This window comes from Cylas formicarius, unplaced genomic scaffold, assembly GCF_029955315.1.
Source record: "Cylas formicarius isolate icCylForm1 unplaced genomic scaffold, icCylForm1.1 PGA_scaffold_12__32_contigs__length_19106922, whole genome shotgun sequence".
NCBI classification, from domain to species: Eukaryota; Metazoa; Arthropoda; class Insecta; order Coleoptera; family Brentidae; genus Cylas; species Cylas formicarius.
Genome location: NW_026844225.1, coordinates 14,035,482 through 14,060,325, shown reverse-complemented (window position 1 = coordinate 14,060,325; position 24,844 = coordinate 14,035,482). Strand labels below are relative to the sequence as shown.

The following is a 24,844-nucleotide window of genomic DNA, read 5'->3' as shown; positions in this document are numbered from 1 at the left end:
TATTTCCCTTACAATTAAGCTAACGAACAATAAATGGGAATGAAACCAGGAACGGCAGACTATCGACCGTCCAAAGTATTATTTGATTTTTTTTAAATTATTTACGTCTTGTTTCGGATGAAATGCTTGAAATAGTTTAATATATTTGCGATCAAAAGATAAATTTTTACAAACAATTTTAAGCAAAACCCGCGAACCTAACAAATTGAAAAACCTACCCGAGACTTGTTTTTTTTCGTAACGTTTTTGTTTTTCTCCATAGAGACGTAGGAGGTAAACAAAAAAAAAACGAAATTAAGGTCCAAATTAAATCAGTTGTCCTCTGATTTTTCTCAACCTATTAACCGACTCACGAAAAACCAAAGAGGGTGGAAGATAAAGCCCAAGGTAAAAAGTTAACAAGATTTTTGCTCAACCAGTCTCGATTAAACGTTATCGATTTGTTGTAAAAATGAGGCTATTTCCTCTTACAATGGTATGACATTTAATAAGCTCTTTGCTCGTTAACTAATGATTCATGCCGCCTAAGAAGAAAATAATGTATTTTTTGGATTAATTATTAAGATTATTTACTTATACAGCGCTAATTAGATCCAAACTTGCCGGTGATCCACCTGTGATTGGAAAGTTTCCCTAGAAAATATCAAACACTTACAATCACTTTTCCCTATTTTCCCTGAAAATAGTTCTTCAATAAATAGCAAATTTTGAAAAGTTCCTAATCAATTTAAGGCTCAACTCCGGAACCTTTACACATCAAAACAAGTTGGCCTTAATCGCATGAAAGAAGTAACGGCAGAAAGTAATAAAAATACTTTACATCGTTTTATATAGATATATAAAGATTAAGCAAGAAAAACAAAACAACGAATTTTTTATTAACGGGCACGAATTTGTTCGTCTCGGAATTGTGAAATTTTCGTTTTTAATAATTTCTCTTATTTGATGTTTTACATCAGACGCGACGCTACAGAATTTCCACAGAAGCGACGAGGCATTTCTATTTTCGACCTCGTTAGATGTGTAAATCCAATGAAATGTTGATTTAATAAATCCCCTTTACGACTAGTTTTTTTTTTTGCTTTACTAAAGACATATACACTCGGAAAATCGATTTTTTCTTACGTATCACTGTATCGTTACGATATAAACTCATTTTCAAACATGTACGGACCTAAATTTTGGTGTCAGGTTTAATCTTCAAGTTTCTTGTGATGATTGGGACCTTCTAGATATAGATACCTTAATTAAAATGAACTGCAAACCTCCAGGGACCAACTTTCGATAAACTAAATAAAAATTTATGTTGCCTTATGCGAAAAACGCAAATTTATAATTTTTTAAAATGCATGCCCCAGTAAGGCTCTTTATAATTAAAGTGAGCATTGGTTCAGCTTTTGGAAAATGCATTATTTTAATTTTCTTAACAGAAAATGAAAATTTCCAATGTTTAAATATTTCTGAAAAAAGCCGCAAAAGTAAACCTTTCCAAATATTTAAAAACCAAATGCACACAGGCTTTTTTCCAATTTTAGTTAAATTGATATCATAAAAACATATTATCTCGTAGTTGGTTCTATGAAAAGGTCAGAGTGTAAAAGAAGAGTTTAACCAAATAAATTATATATTAGGATTAGCTATTTCTCCGCTAGAAACCAAATCCAGAACATTTAACTTTACACTTTATTTCATGTATTACTGTAAACAATATTTTTGTTTTGCACTGCTACCACCGGCTCTCGTTCCATAAAAAGTAAAGAACTTCGCGGTTTCGCGTGGCAAAGGGACGTATTGTTTTACTATCGTGCTCCTGCGGACCACTATGGAACTTTCGCAAGATCGATGTAATTTAATTGTGCATACACCCTGTATAAAATGTCCTTCACATCTAGTCGAACTTCAAAGTTACAGCAAACATCGGTAAATATTAAAATTTGCACAAATAATGGCGTTGTCGAATAATATTTTTTCAAATATCCCTCGCCCTGTATAATTGACGAAACCTGAAACTCTCTCACGACACGGTTTACTACACTGTTCAAATAAAATTATCCCACCTTTAACCGTTTTTCATTTATCGCCAATAATTTACACACATAAACGGAAATTTTTAGGAGATTTTAGATTTTTTGCCCATAAATGTATATGATACAATCATTGTTCGAAGTAGAGGTTATAGCCCTAGATTTTCCACGCGGCCTGGTTCAAGAATTTTTTGAAAATAATACATGATTTTCGAGAAAATAAGTTTTTTCTGAAACCATGCAGTGCGCCGTAATGATCAATGACGTCATGGCGTCTTGACAGAACCGGACCTATACATTGATTCAATTTTATAAGCAACATGACTAATAGATCCTAGATGAAATTTGCATCCGACCTTGTTTATACCTCAATTAGTACCAAAAACAAGAGTGAAACTTTAATGGGCATCAAATGAAAAACACGAATTCGAGAGGCAAATATTACTACCAAAATTCCAGGTCACTCTGATTATTTTAGAAATTCATACCAACGTAGCCTACAAAAGTAAACGCCAAGTACAACGTTTACGGCTTGGTTGTTTGCCAAGAAATAACTTCCGGTTTCATACGTGTCAACAAAGAGTTCCTAATTTCATTTTTGAAATGGAGTTCCGCGCCTTTAGTTAATTTGGTAACTAATTTACCGTCCTCGTAATTTTATAAGAGTCGAGGGAGAGTCTTCACGCATTATACAGGGTGGTCCCTGAGTAACAATTGACGTTTGAGTCAAATGAAGACGAAACGAGGGGTGTCGCAGTTAACCGAGAGTTCTGTTAGCTACCAGCCTGAAGCAATTACTGGATTCTACTAGATAAAGAAAATAGTGGAAGCAAGAAATACTAAATGTAAAAAATAAAATATTATATAAATGTTTTGCAAATAATCAGGCTACAGAACAGAAACAACAAATACCCTGAAGACATTAAAACAAGAGTAGGACAGACGAGGACAACATTTATGAACATGAGAGCTTTGTAGTAGCGATTTCAGCTTAGATCTTAACGTCAAGTTAGTGTTTTATTGCGTAAATGCGTGTAGGCCTAGGAGTCTGGAGATGAAAACCCTGGATGCATTTTGGCTATGGATATATCGTCGAATACTGAAGATAAAATAGACCGATAGAATAACTAATCCGGAAGCCAAGACAAAGAACTATTCAATAATCGGAACATGTATTGAGAAGCGTGGGAACTAATCAAAACTAACAGGATTGCTTCCGAAAAATCGTCAATGGGCGGGGCAAGTTGGTAGCAGGTAGCGCGAAGTAACTTTTTATTATAAAAACTGAAAGTGCTCCTGCGAACTTTCGCAAAATCGATGTAATCTAATTGTGCATGCACCCTGTATAAAATGTCCTTCACATCTCGTCGAACTTCAAAGCTACAGTAAACATTGGTAAATATTAAAATTTGCACAAATAATACCGTCGTCGAATGATATTTTTTCAAATATCTCTCGCCCAGTATAATTGACGAAACCTGAAACTCGCTCACGACACGGTGTACGAGACTGTTCAAATAAAATTATCCCATCTTTAACGGTTTTCCATTTATCGCCAATAATTTACACACAAAAAAGGAAATTTTTAGGGTATTTTATGTAAGATACAATCATTGTTCAATGTTATAGCCCTGGATTTTTCACGCGTTCTGGTTCAAGACTTTTTTGAAAATAGTAAATGGTTTTCGAGAAAATAAGTTTTTTCTGAAACCATGCAGTGCGCCGCAAATAGCGATTTCAATACGGATTTTTTCAAATATCCCGAGCAGCGTATGTGATAGACGAAAACCGCAAATTCAAAAATTGTAGCTCTGTTTGAACCTATTAGCAATATTTTTTACGATTTTTGATTTGCGGCTAATAATTTACTCTGTAAAAGAACAATTTTCTAGGTGTCTTAGATTTTTGCCTATAATTTGAAAACGCTGTATAAAATCGAAAAAATGCCCAAAATAAATGTTATTGCACTGGATCTTCTGCGTCTGCCGATTAAAGAATTTTGCCAATCGGATCAACGATTATGGCGGAAAACATATTTTTCTGGAAGCTGAAATTACCAAAAAAAAAAGTGAAATATTTTTAAAAAATACGTAAAATTTGATTGCGCCCAATTTCTACCGTTTAAATGTGAATACGGACTTTTACTTTTCTGCTAAATTTGAAACTGATATCTGCAAATTTACAACACCTAACACTTCTCTCATTTAGCACGGAATATCGGGAACACCCTGTACAATAGGTGAAAACCTTAAATACAAAAGTTTTTCCTGTCTATGCAGGCAATATAAAAGAAAGTGAGATCTGAATCATAGTTTTTCAGTGATAAGCAATTTTCAAAAATAGGGGGACCCATTTTTCAGTTTTTTTGAATTTGCGGCGTACCCTGTATATTTTTGAAAAATTGTCAAGGATAAAAGTTTATAGAGCCGTATTTTATGCTTCTTCTGGTTTAAGAATTTTTTTTGGTCTCGTAAACAGTTTTTGAAAATTGATGTGTAGGTAGAGCTTTGCACGCGCCATTTCTTATTTTTTTAGAATATTTCCCGATCCTCCAACCCCCGCCATTTTCAATAGGTTCCGTCACGGGGCAAAGCTGCATATATGTGCCAAATATGAAGTCGATTGCTACAAATTTCGGACACTTATCGTGGTTCATAGAAAGGTCCGAAAAAAAGATAGATACTGGGCCATGTCTTAAAAGCTTATGTGCCTCGTGGAGGGTTAAAAAGCAAGCAAATTTCAATTTTGTAGCTCAAACGGTTCGAAAGTTATTCAGCAAAAACCAAAAGACGAGAACATAGAACGGACAAACAGACAAAAACCAACGGCCATCCCATAGGACTTACCGTACAGAGATATAAAATTTTTATACGTGCCCAGATACCTTCGAAAAATTCGATTTCATCGATTTTCGAAAGTAACAAGGGATGGTACTGATTAACAGAGAAATCTACGAGATTGGTTCAATTGCCCCATTTCAAAACTTATTGTTATTATTATTATTTATTTATTGTTTACGGAAAATACTACATTTTCTTAAACAAGGGCCTGCACTATATCAGAACAATATATAATTTCCCACAAAATTAAACTACATTATAGAAAAAAAAACATTGAGTGAGCAGTCCATACAAAAAAAAAGATCTCTCTACCAACATCATTTCGGAAAAATGCTCTAAGCTGATGGACGTTAAGCTAAGCAAAGAAGATCTACAATTAATCTCTCAATGAATTTTGGATTACGGAGCAACAAGAATGAGTGAAATCAGAATAAAAGTAAGGTTATGCTGACCTTTGTGCACTCAAACAAGTTGATTCTCATTTTTTTTCGAAAAGAATAGGTTTTGGCTGTATTATACGCTGTAAATTTAGTTTTCCCAGACGTCTAAAGACTGCTTGAAGGAATATTGTTTCATGTAAACAAGAGAGATCTCATAAAGCGCCGATTTAAAAATACATGGTGTTAATGTGACACAAAAAAAACTCCAATTTAGATAATGTGTTTTGAAAAGTAGACGGGGCATTTTCGTGATACCTAATGGTTAATGAAATTCCATTATTTTAAGTCGACCATGGCAGTACAGAATATGAGCACTCATAATTTATTCAATACAAAAAAATCTGTGCTAGGATTTTGATGGGATAAACGTTTTTTGAGAAAATAAAAAGTATTTTGTTACACCGCTCTTAGTTTTATTTGTTTAAATTTAAGTTCTTCTCATTCGTTGTTGTTAACAGCTCGACACGGTTTTGTCGAACTGGAAGACAGTTTATAAATATGATCTGCAATTTTACTTTCATAATTCAAGTTTTATGTAAAATGTATGTTAATAAAAAAACATTATTTGTTGATAAAATCTCCCCGAATTTTAGCGGCATCGACGGCTTCACGCAAGAGATTAGTATAGAATTTGTTTGAAACGAACAAAAAACGGTTTAGTAAGCGAAAATGTCACTTGCGTCAAAAGTGGAAAGTTTAAAAACTCTTAGAGAGCCTCTGCCGTAAGTAAATCGATTATGTCAGTTGTTTTACAAGGTAAAGCTGATCAGTTTGGACGTGGGCGTCTTTCAATTTTAGATAAAAGTTCCGCTCGAGAAATTAGTTCCCCATATGTATGTTCTTCAACTCGAAAGTAAGATAAATTTTCGCGTCAATTTTGTATTCAGGACGAATATTTCTCTTCGGCGGCCCTTTTAAGCAGTTCAAGGTTGTTTAAAGTGAAATGTTTTGACGCTGTCGTGTATTTTTATTTGATCGGGCTGGAAAGAGAGCGTCTGCATAAAAATCATACGACGTGGTAAACGAATGATATTTATGATATACTATATAAAGAAAGCAATGTAGTCTATAAATGCAAAGGCCCATCTACATAGAGCTTTGGGCAATTTAAGCCGGAAAGAAAGTTACACGTCCTTTTAAATCAAATTATGAAGCAAGCGGAATAATTATATTTTCATTTCTATTGCTGATAGGCCACCGTTCTGAACGCTCGCGTTTAGGGCTTCAAATTTTGATGACCTCTTTATAGAGCCTCGCACGACCTAATTTGCCATCTGAAAAATAACCTAAAACCGCAAATGCCGTAGCGGTGCAGAACTTAGGAAAAAGATATCTTTCGATTTAAATTGAATTTTTTTAAATTGAATTAGTATTTCCAGAAGAATTTACATTAGAAAATATTAGGAAACATTTGTGCTAAAACGGTTAGAGAAATTTAAAAACTTTGATTGACGCCGTGGAAAAAATTATTAAAATGCGGTCTCGAGGTTCATTTGCAGTAACGATTTGAGTATTTTGCACTTAATAGAAATTTTAATAATTAATTTTTGGGTTGGTTTGAAGACCATGCACGTATTAAAGCTCGCGGTTCGGGTCGACGAGCCGACTTGCAATAATTCAAGTAAAAGGCGTCGGGATATTTAATTATTTATTGCTAGCGTGATCTATGACTAATTTAAACATTAAAAATAGATTATCTTAAGGGATCGATAGGCTTCTCTTGAATAGAGAACAACGTTTAGTGAGTCGCAGCTTTGCTTTACCAAAATAAGAAAATATATGATTTTTATTAATTTATAATCAAAAATAATAATGATGATACGGATTAATACCATTTTGCTCCAGGTTGTTAAAACCACGACTTAAGATTTAAGGCTATAGATCACATATTCTTAAAAGATCATATTGTGCTTTAAAAGCCTTTATCGAAAGATCAAAAAAGAGCTTTGCGACTATCTGATCTGATCACATTTTAATCACATAGTGTATGGACGTTGCCTAGACAGTCGAGATTCGTATCGAGTTCAGAAAATGCCAAATTCGTGTATCACATTGATATTTAGTATGGAAAGACATGGTCGAATACCCCACAAGTTTAAAGAAATTAATTTACTTAACATGTCCACTAGAAGAAAATTGCATTATAATCTGTTATTGTACAAGATTATTAAATCCCGATCTCCTTCTTATTTGTTCAATAAAATTACTTGTCGAACTGATGCGCATCATATATCGTTCTCATATATGGCAGGTGTAGATAGAACAGAACTTGTATTGCCAAAGAATCTGATATGACACGTATATTTATCCCCCTTTTGCAAATTGAACCATACAAAAAAAAAACAAATTATATAGTACCTAACTTTTAGGTTATGACATTGGAGGAGAATTAGTTGGTGTTATAACATTTTGGAGCTCCGTGATATGTAGATACTATATAATTAATTTTAGTTTAAGACCGTTAGTTAGAAGACATCTTTTATATTTTATTTTGAAATTATGTTCAAATTTTTTGAAAATGAGCGCTGAAAGATTGCGGTGTTATAATATGGCATCGTTAGTTAGTTAGTTGGCATTATTTCTAATATTAATATTGCGGACAGTGTTAGGAAATATTAAGCGATTTTTTTATGGAAACTGGCGAATTAGGGTTATTTATTACTTTAAACAAAAATGTTGAAAAATGTCGGATCCTTCGCTCATTCATTGTGAGCCATTTTATATCATTGTAAAAATGTGATACATGATCACAATAATTGAAGTTAGAGGGGACCCTGCACAGACTTCATTTCGTGGAGGCTTTTTTAAATATTTTTTAGGTGTTCTTTGAATTTAAATTTAGTGGCTAAGATAAATCCCAGATACTTGGAACAATTTTTAAAATTTAATTTTAATATTTAAATTTTTTCTTCAGTAAGTTAACATTCTCATCATTCCCAAACACTATAATACATGATTTACTTGGATTAAGTTTTTAATTGTGGTTTTGAGACATCTCATTTAATCTTCGAAGACCATCATTAAAGTATGCTTCAAATTCTGTATTATTGTCGGGGCTGAAGCTACAATAAATTTGTATATCACCCGAAAAGGCTTGAATTTTACAGAATTTTGAAGATCTCAAGATATATAAGTATGAATAGGGAAAAGCGGTGGGTCTAAAATTGATCCCTGTGGGACACCGGATGGAACTTCCACCTTTTCCGAATATTTATCATTTGAAAAAATTGATTGAAATCTAAAACTTAAGTCAAATTTGAGAACACTAGAAGATTCTACATTGAAAGCGTAGTATCTTACTTTAGCCACCAACTACCCATGACTAATTGTATCGAGTGCCTTCGAAAAGTCTATAAGCACTAAAAGAGAACTCTTTTTTTTTATCCCAAGCTTGAAGAATGTCATCCAATTAGTCAAAGCTATCCACGTACGAAAATCACACTGAGTATTGTACAAAAAATCGTAGAGTTGTTCATAAAGAATTTTTTCGAATGTCTTCGACGAAACAGTGAGAATACTTATGATACGAATGTCATTATAATTTAAGGGATTTCACCTTTTAGGTAGCCGTTTACCAACAGAAATTTCCCATTGGACTGGAAAATAGCTTGTTTAAATGAAGCAATTTATAAGGTCCGTAATATATTTATCAATAAAAGGACTAAAATATTTCAACATACGTGGGGATATTTCATCGACTGACCAAGTTTTTTTTGGAATTATTTTTAAAGGAGTCAAGATATGGCTTCTTTTCTTTTCTTATTGATGCTAATGTATTATTTCTTGGATGGTAATTTAGTGAAGATAGTTTATGTGCGATATTATGGATACCTTTAAGTTAAATTTGTTACACTAAATCTGTATCAAAGCCTTAATTTTGTTAAAATTATCGATTACGCTCTCCCATTAATATATGGGTTTAAGCTTATAATGCAATACCCAAATTACGTTTAGTTGCGTTACAATTAACCGGAATTTAATAGTTTGATAAAGTTATATGATGCAGGATGCGCGATATTTAAATGCTAATCCACAACCAACGAGTGAGAGGGAGAAAGAGGGTTGCGATGAAATGACCAATATAAAAAATCAATCACTGCTGACATATTTTGATATTTTAATCACCCCAATCTGGCGTGGTATAGCCGGTCCAAATTGAAATTCTAATGTAGTCAGATTATTCGCGGTGTTTTTTACGAATAAGGCCCTGAAAAAGGAGGTGGGAAGTTTAAAGGACAGGCGAGAAATGCGGTTGACAGGGCCTTTTGCAGCTGCTCCTGAAGTCTTCAATTTCTTATTTGATATTCACTACGTGTCTCGGGTATGCGAGACTTATATACCGTCGGCTTATCAAAATACGTTTTTCCCACACCAATATTTTTGTTTGAACTAAAGTCAGCCATTGAATATCATTTATTTGTTTATTTAATTTCGGATGCTGGAGCAATATCAAAATAACTCAAATGCCGGCAAAAATTTGGCACGAAACGCCTTGGTTACAAATAGCCTTTATCAAAATATGTTTTTTTTTTAACAATCCGATCATCGGCATTTTGAAAATAAAGTATTGAGGAAACTAACATACATACGTCATTGTCATGCTAACGGACGTCATTTTCACACCTTTTAGAAACGGAAAATGTCGCCAATCGACAATTCTTTTTTGCAATTCAGCTCTGCTTCCTTTCCGAATTCGCCGCAATTAATTTAAAAGTTTTAACATAATTCATTCGGGCCGCATAGCTGAATGGAAGATTTGTCGCCAGAAAAATATTTGCCGCTACGGAAATTTAATCGCAGAAACTTTAATAACATCGAGAGATTTGAATTAATTTCAGACAATTCAAAACAATTTATTCGTATACACTGGCATCATTTTTTTTTATAAATATCGTTGGATAATTTTATCTTGATTGTATTGTGATTTCATAAAGAATGCGCTTCAAATGTCACAAAGTAGACAAGAGGTAAGTACTATATAGAACAAAGATAAAAAATACCGTTCTGAAAATCGTACAAAGGATTGGATTCCAAATGCTTTTTGACTTAGCTGAAAAAACTGTATAGATTTCTGCGTCAAGGATGCAATGGCAGAACTTCTTGAACAATTATTAAAGCTTTTGCTAGCTTTCCTCGAAATGACGTTATAGTTAAGGACATAGACTGTATAAGGTTCCAGGATCGAAAAATGCAAAGCTGAAAATTTTAAACTAAATGGAAGGACATGTTATTTTCTTGGAGAAAATGATAAAAAAGGTGAACGTGCATAAAAAAGTATGTGTTTGTATTGTGGAAGTTTCTTTGAAAAATTATATACTTTGTGACTCGTGAGCAGAGGAAATGGACTTACCAACCAACAATTTTGTTTTTTTGTCAATCCTATGGAGAACATGTGAACACCAACTAAAATTAAGCATTAAGTCACAAATTTTTTCTCCTACCTTAAGTGCTAGTGATAGATTTCATTTAAAAAAATGACTTATTGAGAAGCCTCCGGAAAAAATTAGTTAACCATGTTATTATTGTATTGGGTGGGTCGTTTATCTTGGGACACCACCTTATCTCAGAAACTATAAGGGATGGAACCAAAAGTTAAATACAAAAGTTAATTGAGATATTACAAACCTTTAATTTGTTTTAATTTTGTATATACAGGGTGTATCATTTCTTTCTTATTTTAAGTGGAACACCTGGTATACTACTTTAATTTGAATTCTATACAAAATTCTAGACATATTTTGTGTATAATATCCTATACCTAAGTTCTGACATTTTTAACTTTTTATGCGAAAAATTACGTTTGCAAAACTTAAAATATCTGCCAGTTTCTTCATTCGGAAGCATTTATCGTTTCACTTGAGTAAGTTTTGTTGTGGACGAAGGACTGGAATAACGGATTTCATAAAAAATTTCGATACATATTAATACATGGTACGCGAAAAATAAGATTAATAATGGAATTTGAAAAATCTGCCAAAAACTTTTTTTTAATGGAAACTACCCATTTTTATAATCTTGTCGTATTTAGCATTAAAAATGAAGGCAATTTTATATAAGGTTGCATGTGCCCAATATTTTTACTTTTTGAAATATTTCCTTTTAAACATTTGTTTATCACAAATAATATGCTGTTGCCATATAAGTTCAGTTAGTGTAAGGTGGCTATGACGGCGTTTATTTGTGACAAATGTTTAAAAGGAAATATTTCAGAAAATACAAATTTAATGTAAAATTGCGAAATTTTTTATCTTAAATATGACAAGATCATAAAAATAGGTGGTTTCTATTTAAAAAAATTTTTTTTTGGCAATTTTTTAAATTTCATTTTGAATCTTATTTTTCGCGTACTCTGCAGAATTATGTATAGAAATTTATTATGAAATAAGTTATTCGAGTCCTTTGTCTACCACAAAACTTATTCAAGTGAAACAATAAATGATTCCGAATGAATAAATTGGCAGAGTCTTGCAAACGTCACGTTTCACATAGGATATGATACACAAAATATGTCTAGAATTTCGCATAGAATTCAAAAATGAAGTAACATACCAGGCAATCTGTTTAAAATAAAAAAGTCGAAAATGAAACGCTCTGTGTATACAACATTAAAATAAATTGAAGGTTCGTAATACCCCAATTAACTTTTGCATTTAACTTTTGGCTCCATCTCCTATAGTTTCTGAGATAAGACAGTAGTGTCCCACCCTATACATAATTCTTATAATACTGTCAAGCATATTGTTTAAGCCATTGTAATTAATTTAAGTGAAGATAGCAACAGCTACAAAGAACTGCATTTTAGAGCTATATCAATCTGTATACTATAGTATCTAACTAAGGAGCCATAAATATTATTTTAAAACTTGTTTTGTTAAACTTTTGCATTTTATTAAATTAATTAAAAATCTTTTATATACGAACGTTGCTCATTTACAGGTCATTGCAAAATTCTTCTCTACACAATGAGACCGCCACGTGCATTCAATAACTCAAAACTAACCAAAACAATTTTTCTGTGAAAGCATTATAAGGGTTACCTATTTACTTTGTTAGCAGTCTGATGAACATTACGGAAACCTTGTTTTGTAGACAAACCCTCCGCATTCTCTTCCGAAGCGAAAACATTTACATTTAATTTCTATCTAGGTAAGTTTAATTTCGCTCTTGTGTTTATTTTGCTTTTGTTTACATCAAAGATCAAATCTCAAAGCTACTTTGAGACATATATACTCCGGAGATCTTTAAATTAGTTGAAGCTATTTCTGGTTTTAGGTGGAATTTGCATTTCCAGATAACACCAGGTTGTTATCCTAGTCGGTAGTAGCACACCTACTAACTACTAACTAACTAACTAACTAACTAACTACTAACTAACTAACCACGGGCCATTAAACTGACGATGCGACATTTGAAGCTGAGCAACGCGGTACAAAAACGAACGAAAATAATAAAAAAAGAATTTTGATTATCGCCGAACCAACTTAGACATAAAAGAACGTGTCTCAGAATATTAAGGCGGCCCGAAATGTTATCTTTCGTAAAGATATTTTTCCTATCTTTTGTTACACCCATATTTTTCGCCCGCGAGCTATCTGTTAAATCCTAACAAGCGACGTCTATCAAAAGATTCCTTTCAGGCACTGCGTGCCTGAAGGATGAGATGAATTATTCGTTACGCATTTGTTTTTCTTAGTATAATCTTACTTCGTCGACGAGCCGTTTTACAATGTTCTGGTTTCCTTCGAAATTCGGAAACACGAATTAATTTTCATTGATAAGTACTTTTTAAAAATAAATACACAACAAAATCACGGGTATTAAAGTAACTTTTAGCGCAAAAGTACGGGATAAAGTACGACACACAAAAATTGTACAAAAACAAAGCAAAGCGATAATAATAATCATAATAACACAATAACACAAATTGATTGTTGTATCAAACATATGGCTAGCAAAACGTATAATCAAAATACCTGCTACTAGCAGTTCAAGACAGAATGTAATAAAATAAAAAATAATTCAATAAGTTAAGTAGGTTTCCTAATATACTAGTATAACTAGTTTAATGTTGTAATGAAAAAAAGGAAGTGCCGAAGAAAAGAGGGTATTTCGATTTTTAAAAGTTTCAACCGATAATGTTAAATGAAAATCGGTAAAAATTTCCAACTGTATAAGGAAAATATTTTTAAATATTTCCATGTTGTCTAGTTGATATGCTGTGGATTTATGAATAGGAAATGTAGCTTGAGAATGAAGCGATGAACATCTGTACGAACAGATTTTGTTGTAGAAGAATTTCAGGGGTGCGTACTTAATTAATCTGACATTCTATTTCACACTGTGTAACTTAAATCTATTAACCGGAAACAGCCGAGTATGGAGAAATCAAAAACCATCCTGTTAAATTAGATACTTGTTAAATGGAAGTTCATTAAATGAAAGCCAGCTCGATTCAAAAATCACCCCACCTAGAAATGCTTATTTATTTCTTTCAACTCGAGTAAAAACGACAACACACTAGAACGCCTGCAAAAAATTTACCAAAGAAATCCAGGAGAAAAAATATATAATCAAAAATCACACTGCTTAGAATTTTATATCTAATATTTTTCCAGTTGCCTGAAAGCTTAGAAATGCTCAAGAACGTGTTCCGAAATCCCAAAGAAAAGTGCTGAATCCATCAGAGCGATGGTAGCACTAAAAGTGGCTTAAATCTAATCTCAGGTAAAACAGCAATCATGAAGATGATCCCAAAAAACTTTGCAATCGCCAATAGTATTCTAATACGAGTAGGAACCAATGACGTATCAAGTTCGAAATTCGTATGTATACTTATAGACCAACAACAATATACGAAGTAAAATACCCAAATCGAGATCATACGGCTTCTGATTCAAAAATATCAAAAATACTCTTCCTATACACCTTAAACTAGTGTATTTTGGCTTATTCTAGTTAGTATTCCAAAAAAGAGCCACAGTTGTATATATAAAACAACAAAAAATAAAACAAATAACCACAATACTCGGGGAAAAATGATATCGTAGTTGGTTTCAAGGCTTTCTATATCACAACGTCCGAAATAATTCGGACTTAAATATTATAACAAATTGACGAAGATCGGCATGGTGAAAACGCTTCATTTTTAAACAAATGTGGCGGCAACATAGCGGAAAAACAAAGTAATTACTCTCTAGGTGAGGTGCTAAATATTAATTTTAATATTCAGAAATTAAATTTTCTACCAACGTTCAGCGAAATGTCAATGAAGTCAACTTTGGCTTTATTAAACAGTCTGTAGGGTATCGAAACAAAACATCCGCACCGCGCGAGGCAAAATATTTGTTCTCTTAATTACTATTCACGAGAACGTTTTGTGTAGCGTACGGTACAATATTTTCACACGCATTTGGCTTAATATTGTGATAAGGAAGAATGAAAATTTCAGACTGAAACTCTGTATTCATCGCATTCAACAATTTTCCATAACACATAGTATATTTTAATACAAATAAAACAGACTGAAACTCTGTATTTATAGCATTCAACAATTTTCCATAACACATAGTATATTTTAATACGAATAAAACAAAAAAGATTTCAGTTCCCAGAACAGTATTGAAAAAAAAAGGAAAAACAACAATTGCATTGCAATTGCATGAAGCAACTTTTACATTAACGAGTTTGTATACCAAAAATCTACAATTAATTTTGAGGATTCGTTGCTTATAAACCGGAAACAAGTCCAGACGGAAGACAAATGAGGAGGGTGGCATGTTGTATAGCCGGAGTGTTACTGCTGAAGCAAATAGAGACGCCAAACAACGAATTCAACCGATCGCGTGATGAAAGGAAATATTTATTTCCATTAGGACTTGCTTTCCTTGTCTGCAATCTCCAAACAGAATGTTTTAAGATAAAAAAACACGATAATTTTTGCCGGAATAAGGTTTACGTGTAATGATGAACACATCCGTAAAAGCTAAATTTCCCGCTCATACAATGTAATTAACAACGAAATTTTAAGTAGTTATTTTATTGCCGGGAACGAACATTTTACGTCAATAATAAACGGTTCTAATTGAGACAGGTATTTCCTAAATTTTCAATTTTAATTTCAAATTAAAATTTAATGGTGATATTAATGGTCGCCATTCTGTAAAAAAAGTTGCGAGATATAAGCAACCCTCACTCAATGGCATTAAATTGCTGTCCCATTAAATTCAATTGCTGGCGCATCCACCGCCGGTCAAGGATATGACACCATGACAACATCAATTATTAAATATTTAATTTAATTGTCCAATCGCCAGTCGGTAGTTGCTTAATAAATTTACCTTTAAATATGTCGTTACTAAAGTTTGCAATAGCTGAATCTACTTAACCCAATAATTAATCTAGTATTATTTAATTAAGTCCCTCTCTTCTGGCCCATTGTTAAATTTCAGAGGGTGAAAGTCTCGAAGTTCGAAAACTAACTTGCCTTTCAAGGGTTGTTCTGATAAATTCGCGTCATTTATATTGCCAATTGGAAACATAAATAACAATTGAAGCAAAAATACGAACTTGAGCATTTAATTGAAGCCTTTGCAAAGAAATCTAACTATATTTTATTACTTAAGAAGCATCCTATAAAGTTCTATGAAAGGAATTTTAAAGTTTTAACCTATTACCATTCAGTTACACAAAATAGGAATTTAAAATCTCCGGCGAATGGTCATCAGTAATAATTATGAAACAAACTTTTGTTTTAACAAAAGTAAGCCCGTATGTCAAAATGTGGGAAATTTCCATTAATAAATCCTACGTACAAGACTTGCGTAATTATCCAATTTGCTGGAATTCCTTGAAGGGGGTTTTCCGATAATATTAAGACAATGCGGCAGTTTACTGCTTACGAAAAAGCATTCTTTGCGAATGTCGACATTTTAAACATTTTTTTTTCTTAATTAATTAATAATTAATACACTTATTTTGTGATAAATTAAAAAAATAATGAAAACTTGAGAGAAATCCACTTCTCATATGGACGAACTTTTTCACTGCTACCGTATACAACAATATGAAAATAAAATTAACGACTAAGCTTCAAAAAATCGATACTAGTGCCGAAGTTGCTTGTTTGTGTCCATAGCGGAAAAGAACAAAGTTTTAAATTCCAATAAAACTTAAATCAAGTATAACCTGGGAGAGTGTTTTCTGGATGATTTAACTTATTTATTTTATCCCTCTTAGCGCTGGTACTTTTCAGGAAATGATAATAGAGATAATCCCCTTTTTCCCTTTGGGCGCAACTTTCTAACTGAGCGCTATTTTTTCTCCGTTGCGAAACAGAACTAATCAAGAAATATAACTGATAGTGCAATTTAAAAGTCCCCGTTTTGGGGGGCTTTGTTGCTACAAGAAGCCGCATCAAACGCACGTTATTTGCGCAAAGTTTCTTCTAAATATAGAAACGGGCAGGGTTAGTCAAAACTAATAATTTGCCGACCAGATACAAAAATGGTGAAAAGAGCATTTTTTAAAACAAACCACACATATTCTAAGAGCAAATTGAATTCCGTAATTATGTCCCATGCCTCTACACCTAAATCTTTCGGATTCTGAAATAAAAGCGAGTTTCTCTCCAAACTGGATTACTTTGGCATAATTCATAAAGCAAAATGTGAAGAGAGTATTTTCAATCGAAAGAATGAACACTGCCAATACCACAAAAGAAAAGGGATTTCAAAGTAAATTTAGTTTAACCGTGTTTTGCTTGTTTCAAGATAAAAGTAAGTTTTTTAATTTACGATAACCCACTGAATGCTGCAAAACATCTTCAAATATTAATAATATTATAACGATCTTCTCAATAAACTGAGCCTTTAGGAATTTACGAGCTTTTGGTGCCAACTAAATGGGACACCGGCTCACTACACACAAAAATTAAATCAATTATTTAATGAACATTTGTTTCGTTTGGGCCAGTGGGATTGGCCAGCACGATCGCCCGATGTCACACTACTAGATTTTTATCTATACTTATGATGCTTTGAACAAAGAGATTTATCGAAGTGTTTAGAATGTAATGTACACCTGATGTAAAGATTGAATTCATTTTTCTGGGGGAAATTTTTATTTTAATTGCCTAATATTTTGTTAGTGAAAAAAGTTTTAAAAATGTTTTTCGTAAAATGTTTTTTAAAGTTTTTCTTAATTCTGGAAAATTTTCTCTGGTTCATGTGTATTAAATCAGGCTTTGTTTCATTACATTTTCTGCACTGGGTGGTTGCATTATCCATGAATAACAAACAAATTCAATAACACTATACTGGTCTCCTTCAATTTTGAACCGATGTTACTGATAAAAACGAAAAATTAATTATTTATTATAAGACGGATCTCTCATGGCCACCTAAAACATGAAGCATGCCAAAGTTTTCAGTTTTCAGAGAAACTTGCTTTTATTTCAAAAAGCAAACGATTTAGGTATAGGAATATAACACCTCAATCGAAAGCCAATAGAACACACGAAAATACACAGGGCGTTCCATTTCAAAAAATTCATTTTTTACCATTTTTGTATCTAGTTGGCATCATTATTTTTGATCGACCCTGTTTGATATAGAACCAATTTCGCAGTCCGAAATCACTTCGAACACTGTGTTTAATATTAACTTTTTTTGCAACTTCAAGTCAAAGCCAGTGCGTTTTAAACGTCTTTACACTGACCGTTAACGATTTCCGATGATTCCTTCGCAAATTTTCTTTCTCTACTGATTTAGCGTAAACTTAATACGTTAATATTAGGAAAAAATAGAAAATAAAAAAATAGAAAACAAAAACTTTTTAAATGTATGTGTAGTTTTTCGAATCCATCGAACCCCCGCTTTTATACTCAAAAAAATGGGCGTAGTTGAAGGAAATACAAATACAAAGCTGGGAAAAGGTCGACGGCATATGAGAAAGTCCAGAGCTTCGCACTACTAAAGGTTAATAACGAACTGGTTGTTTATAGGAACCTTTCCCCGTGACCTGGTGTGATAAGGTTCGTGCTTTGTAATGCTAGACGTCCGCCTTGTTTTAATAATACCGAGGGCGACTCATAAGTTCGTTAGTAGTTAATTTTGCGAAAGTGTCCTTTGAGGACAATTTTCCAAGTAAAACAAAAGTATGTTCAAAATATAATAGAGCAACCTATACAGAACAGATCACAAAATATCTTATATAAATATGGAACCAAAACAACTAAAATTTCTTCAGTTGGAGTCACCTGCAGGTTCATAAAAGTCCTGTTTCCTTTAATTCCATGTTTGGTTTCAATATTTTCGATATTCATGATAAGTTTGCTCCTAAAACATTTTTAGCGATTTTATTTTTTTGAACGGATGCTTGTTAAAGGAGCCAAATGTATAACAAAAATTTTCTTCGAAAATAAAAACCAGTGTCCGCGTATTTTTCACAAATAATTTTTTATTGGGAACTAAGAGAACTTTGTCTATCATTTTTTTGTGTTTAATTTTTCTTGTTTTATCACACATAGTGGAGATATTTACTGATTTAATTTACGATTAGTTAATTAATTTCTTGCCTTTCCTTTACATTTTGTGACAACATTTTATTTGGATTATTTTTAAAATACAGAAATGACAGCTACTGTAAAGGAAATGTGTCGACTAACGACACACACTTAAAGAAACAAACGGGCAATTCGCAGAAGGAATTTTTGGCCGCGAATGTACTTGGTAAAACAAGTTTTGACTTCAAAATGGAGATAAGCATGCTCCTTTAATGTGCATTTGTGAAAATTATTGGAAACTTTTAAGCATTCTAATAAAAACAACTCCGCACCATCGGCATCAAACTTTAGACGAATTGTCTTTGAAAACATGATTAAGATAAATAACAGGTGTTTTAGTTTATGCAGTGAATTCGATCTAAACTAAAATGGCGACAACGTCGTAGAAAAGTGAGGCAAATTTCACAAGTAAAATATATTTACCTATTCATTTTATTATACAGTTACTGAAATAACAGCTTATGTCTCTCTAAAATCTAAAAAAAAGTTGTTGGAAAATGAATTGGTCAGCAAATAAAAATTGAAATACATGCACATTTTCATAAATATGTACATCTAGCTAATATTTTTTACTTCTTCAAAAAAGGTAAAATAATTTGAATTGTCTATTTAAATTTTTGTGAGGACTAAATTTATAAGTTATGTTGTTATTATTTGTTTATAAAATAAAATCTAATCATAGATGCAAATGCTTCACTTAACCAAAAAATACATATTTCGTTTGTCGGTTATATATACATTATTGGAGCAATATGTAACACAAAAGTTTACAATTTAAAAAAAAGTTTATTAATAAACACTAGCATGAAATTATTAGTATGTATTCTAGATACAAAAAAATCATCACCACCTAAAATACTCAAAATATATTACTTAGTTCAAGGAAGAATAACGAAATCATTTCAGGAATAAACGACAAAGAAAGCAATCCCCATTACTCTAACCCTCCAAAATTTGTCTCAAAAAATTTACATTGACTGTTGCAGTTCGATAGATGGCGTTCACTCGCTTTAGTAAATCATACACAGGCATGGCATTTAACAATTAAATTTCACATTAGTTCTATAAAATTTACATTCAGAGCCAGAAAACTTTTTTTCATTAAATAAATCGGTAAAATAGTACAAAATAAAAAAAAGCAATTTTTTAATAATAACGACAAACCCTCTTATCCAAATTTTATCCAAATAAAATAATTATTGATTTAAATGCACGAACTTCAATGTAAATAAATTCCAATATTTCTATTTCGCAATCCAATCCTAAGCTGAAAAAAACAAACGCGATTGACAATCCATCGGGTTTCATTAAATAAAAACTCGGAATACTATTTCCATGATTTTCAATATTTTCCGTTTGTAGAAACAAATAAGAAGCTTCGTAAGTACTTTAATAACCAAATAAGTAAACCAGAAACCACTAAATGCAGACAGTTTGTTACAAGCGTTTTCAAAGTGTTATTTTCGAAATTAGTACCGGAAGACAATGTTCTACCAATTTTACTAATCGAAAAAATTAAAGAACCCCATACGGTTAGATGAAATAATACAATGAATTCCGAGTAAATCTCCTCGATTAGAATTGACTTTTGAAGCTTTACGAATGTCTGACATCTAAAACCAAGTTACGTGATATTCTAAAAAAAAGCTACGTTTGAGCAAACCAGTTTTATATCACTGATAAATTGAAAGTGTCCAAATATCCAAACTTAATGGAAAATGAAAATTTAGGTTTCAAAACTGCAACCAAATGAGTGAAACGAATCTTTTTTTGCCGATCCGCAGCTTTTTGTATAACGATCCAACTGCGATTCTTACACGGCTGAACAAATAGGGGGTTGGGGGGGTAAGAATTAATTTCTTGGAGTACCCGGAGAAACAAAATGCACAACCAGCTTTCTTTTCGACGGTTCGCTGCGAAATGTTGACAAACACAAAAAAAAAGACTCACCTCACCGAGAGAGACTTTTTAAATCGACAGACCACAACAAATACGAACGCCGTCGCGGGACCAAAAAAATCAAAAATAAATAAATAAAATGAAAGCGAGCCGCCCTACAGGAAACACGTGGAATTGCGCGATGAATATACCGCAGGACTCGCAAGCAGGAATGGCGCGCACGTCCTGCGAGCTAACGTACAACTGCCGACTCACTGTGGTAAAAGGATCAAGGCAGTCCTGCTCAGGGTTAGAGCAGAGGGTGGGGGCGCCTTATTCTAACGGTTCTGATGGTCACTCGGTCGCTCAGGATCACCTGTGTCCTCACTATTGTCCTGATATTAGCCTGTTTTGACACGCCATTTGTGGCGACCGGCTTTAATATTATATTTAACAAACAAACGACCCATCAATAATAAAGAAACTGCGTCGATCACAAAAAAAAAACTAAACAGGTTTGCTCTACTTTTCACTCTAAAAAAACGCCATAAGTTTATATTGTGTTTTTTTACCTATTTAAATTTCAATTTTTTTTTTCGAAGAGGGTGGGGGTACGTGTAGACTAATAGGGAGACGTCGAAGCTAAATCTATTTGAAATTGGTCCATTAGGCCCGATGACGGTATAATCAGTATTATAATTAGATAAATCAAATCAAAAGGATAGCGGGAATATCAGTCGACATTTCATCATCAAATCGTTTATTTCGCGGATTTAGGGGCAAACTGTACATGCCCTGAATAATTGCAACACTTCCTGTGGGAGTAGAATTTTCCAGAGATAGTTTTCAAGAATATTCCCATCAAAAATTTTTGATTTTTACCCTTCTTTACACTTCAATCAATAATTGTTACCTGAATATTTTTTTGAACTTTAAAAATTAACTCAACAAAGTACATTAATATCATTAAACCAAGGAAAAACTTTACTCAAGAATTTTACTATGTTTTGGTTTAGTTTTTCTTGGCTTAGGGTAGAGATAGTTAAGCTGAGCAAATATTTTGAACTTCAAACTTCAAACTTCAAAAATTTACCACAACTGATCCCTAGTTTAAGGAAATACTTTTTAGGATATATTGACATTCTGAATACTTATGATTATTAAAGACATGCCTAAAAATGATAAGAAAGATTACGAATTAAAAGGAAGTTCCTTATAAACGTGGGTTAAAAAATGTAATTGCGGAAATGGCCACACAAAATTATGTAATTATCAATTTTAATTTGAGATAATCAATTTAAGCAGGTTAATTTAGCAACCGCGCTACATACAACCGGACAATTTTTGAACAATCCAACTCGGGCACTAAACAGGAATCTGGAACAGGCAGGACTTCGAGGGGGAATACCGAATTCCAGTCGAACGTTAGAAATTCCTTGAACCCTTTCGATACAACTCCATCTCATTTCAACACATTTGGGTAATCATTTAGTATAAGCCAAATTTGTACTTCATTACGGCGTACACAATGCAAGGCAACTTCATTTCCTAATTGGAATTTTGTCCTATCGGATTTTTTACATTTTATATGGAATATGTGGATCTTTATGGCGAATTTGAAAATAAAGAATGTTTTAAGAAACGATTCAACATGGGAAAATCATTAGATAATTTTTTAGAATTCAAGGAACATCGATAACCTATTTTATTAAGGATAATTTATTAATTAACATTCTCAGCCGTATTCAGAAAATTCGTGAACTGACGAGCTGAAAGAGGGTAACACTTTATGAATAAATGTTATCGATTTGCTGAATTGGGGGACAGGCATAGAGCTGGTATTAGCAAACTTTCGAGATAGCTTTTTGCTTTCAGAAGATTACATCGCGATATCGGTTGTCTATTTTTCATTGATTTCTAGGAACTCTATAGATTGTTGCTCAATAAATAATTAATAAAACATAAGCAGAATCACATTTTGAGGAAAAATTCAATTCAATTCAATTTATTGATGTTTATAACACAAATAGGAAATTATTATTATTATTTCTTTAATATATTTTGTAAAAAAAACTCATCCTGTGGTTTTTTTGCCAATCCTATAGACGGGCCGAAATACCATTTATTTTATTTATTTATTTGTTCTTTGGGAAACAAACAGGTTAAACCAACAATAGTGTCCTCTCAAAAATTACAATAGTATTATATAATAACACGCAAAGCTTAGTTAACAACAATACAAAAAAAGAGGAACAGAAGGAACATAAATAAACAAAGGCGATGAATTGAAACCAGTAAAGAAAAAAAAAGTAAACAATAAAAATTATTGTTCAAATTTAAAAACGTAACAAATCCATCAGTTTTATATATAGAGAGGGTAAAAAAAGGTTGTCTTCCTTTTTTTTTATTCTATTCTATTTATTTATTGACAAATACAATATAAGACTATTCTATTTATTAAATTATTTTGTAGTATACTTTAAATAAGTAAAGTCAAGAAAACATTTCGAATAAGATAACAAGCGTTGATCCAAAAGTCTAACAGTGAATATCTGCTTTAAGGAATCATCCAATGTTAAGACTTTATAATGTTAAGAGTTAATAATGAGTTTATAATGCAATTTTATGCAATCCGAAGTTAAAGTAATTTGTCTGAAATTTTTTACGTACAAACAAAATTTTCTATAAATAAGAACTAAAAGTTCAGATTTTCACGAAATTATATATTTTCACATGGCAATTGTTTCGACAACACCGTGTCTTTATCAAATGTAATATTTGCAAACTACCTGCTACTATATATACCGAAAAATGACCATAAAAAATTAATTAATGTTGTTGCGAGAATTTAAGTTCAATAAAGGAGAGGTATTTAAATCTAATTGATCGTTTGAATATCTCATTTTGTTAATCTCCACCGCTAACAATAAATTTAATTTTCTACTTTTTGTGGCTGTATGTAAAGTATCAGAATTATAGTCAAAAATGTGTTTTTTCTGTGTTTAAGTGTGTAGCATAATTAGAATCTAGACTATTGTTTTTAAACGCCCTTTTATGTTCGTTAATGCGTTTCTTGAGAGATCTAGCTGTTTGTCCAATATAAATTTTAGGACAACATCCGCATTTCAACCTGTAAACACCTGAGTTTTGAGATTTTAGATATATCGTTGTATTGTTTTTTAAAAATTTTCCTATTTTGTTGTTAGTTCTGAAAGCTACTTTAAAACCACATTTTGAAAAATGTTTTGAAACTTTTTCACTGGGTTCTCCTATGTATGTTATCGTTTTAAATTGTTTTAAATTTGTTTAATGATATTAAGTTCTTTGTTGAGATTGGCGTATTAAGAAGTCTGTGTAAAAATGAGTGAAATGCAGTAATGCTTACACATGTATACACAAAATACAAGGGTGATTTGAGCTGTTATGTATGACTGTGTCCATGTGTGAAGGTTTATGGTAAATGGAAAAATCTAATTTTATACGATTATGTAATGAGTTAATGTAATTTAAAAAATAATTCAATTGTCTGTCCAACAAAGCAAGCAAAGACATAATCCACGTATGTATACCACCATAGAAAACTTTTACTTAAAGGATGTTCTAGTATGATATTTTCCAAATTATTCATAAAAATCTCGGCTAACAAAGGACTAAGTGCGTTTCCCATAATCAAGCCTTCCTTAGATATGTAAATGTGTCCATCAAATTCAAATCACCAATGGGTTAACCTGTTTCCGAGTTAAGGTGAAATCTACTATATGTGGAATACTGGGAAATAAGTTTTGTACATCAAAAGACAATAGTGTTGCGTTGAAGTGATTTTGATATCTTTAATTTTGTTGATTAATTCATTAAATATATAATTTCGTGAGAACTGAACTGAACTGAACTTTTAGTTTTTATTTATTTTGTTTGTTTGAATTTTCATCAGGTAAAAGCCACCTTATACTGAAATTTTACTGCATCATTAATGTAAACCATAAAAAAACAAAGGTCATAAATGGGAACCTTGAGGGAGCAAAGTGGTGGCAAGGTGTATGTCCGGGATTTGACCATATGGACTTTAAATTTTATAGCCGTCAGATACGACTTAAACCATTC

The 24,844-nt window shown here is 32.3% G+C and overlaps 1 protein-coding gene across 7 annotated transcripts in view; it reads right to left on the bottom strand.

Annotated features, from left to right (window-relative positions):
• Positions 1 to 24,844, bottom strand: part of LOC132695590 (agrin-like) — a 264,140-nt gene that overhangs the window by 149,507 nt on the left and 89,789 nt on the right. Inside the window, exon 1 of one of the 7 annotated variants that reach the window (XM_060659935.1) lies at positions 20,816 to 20,976. The exons of the other annotated variants lie outside the window; for them this stretch is intronic. The gene's annotated coding sequence lies outside the window, so the exon portion shown is untranslated. Of the gene's footprint in view, positions 1 to 20,815; positions 20,977 to 24,844 lie in introns of those variants that run through there. 7 annotated transcript variants of the gene reach the window in all.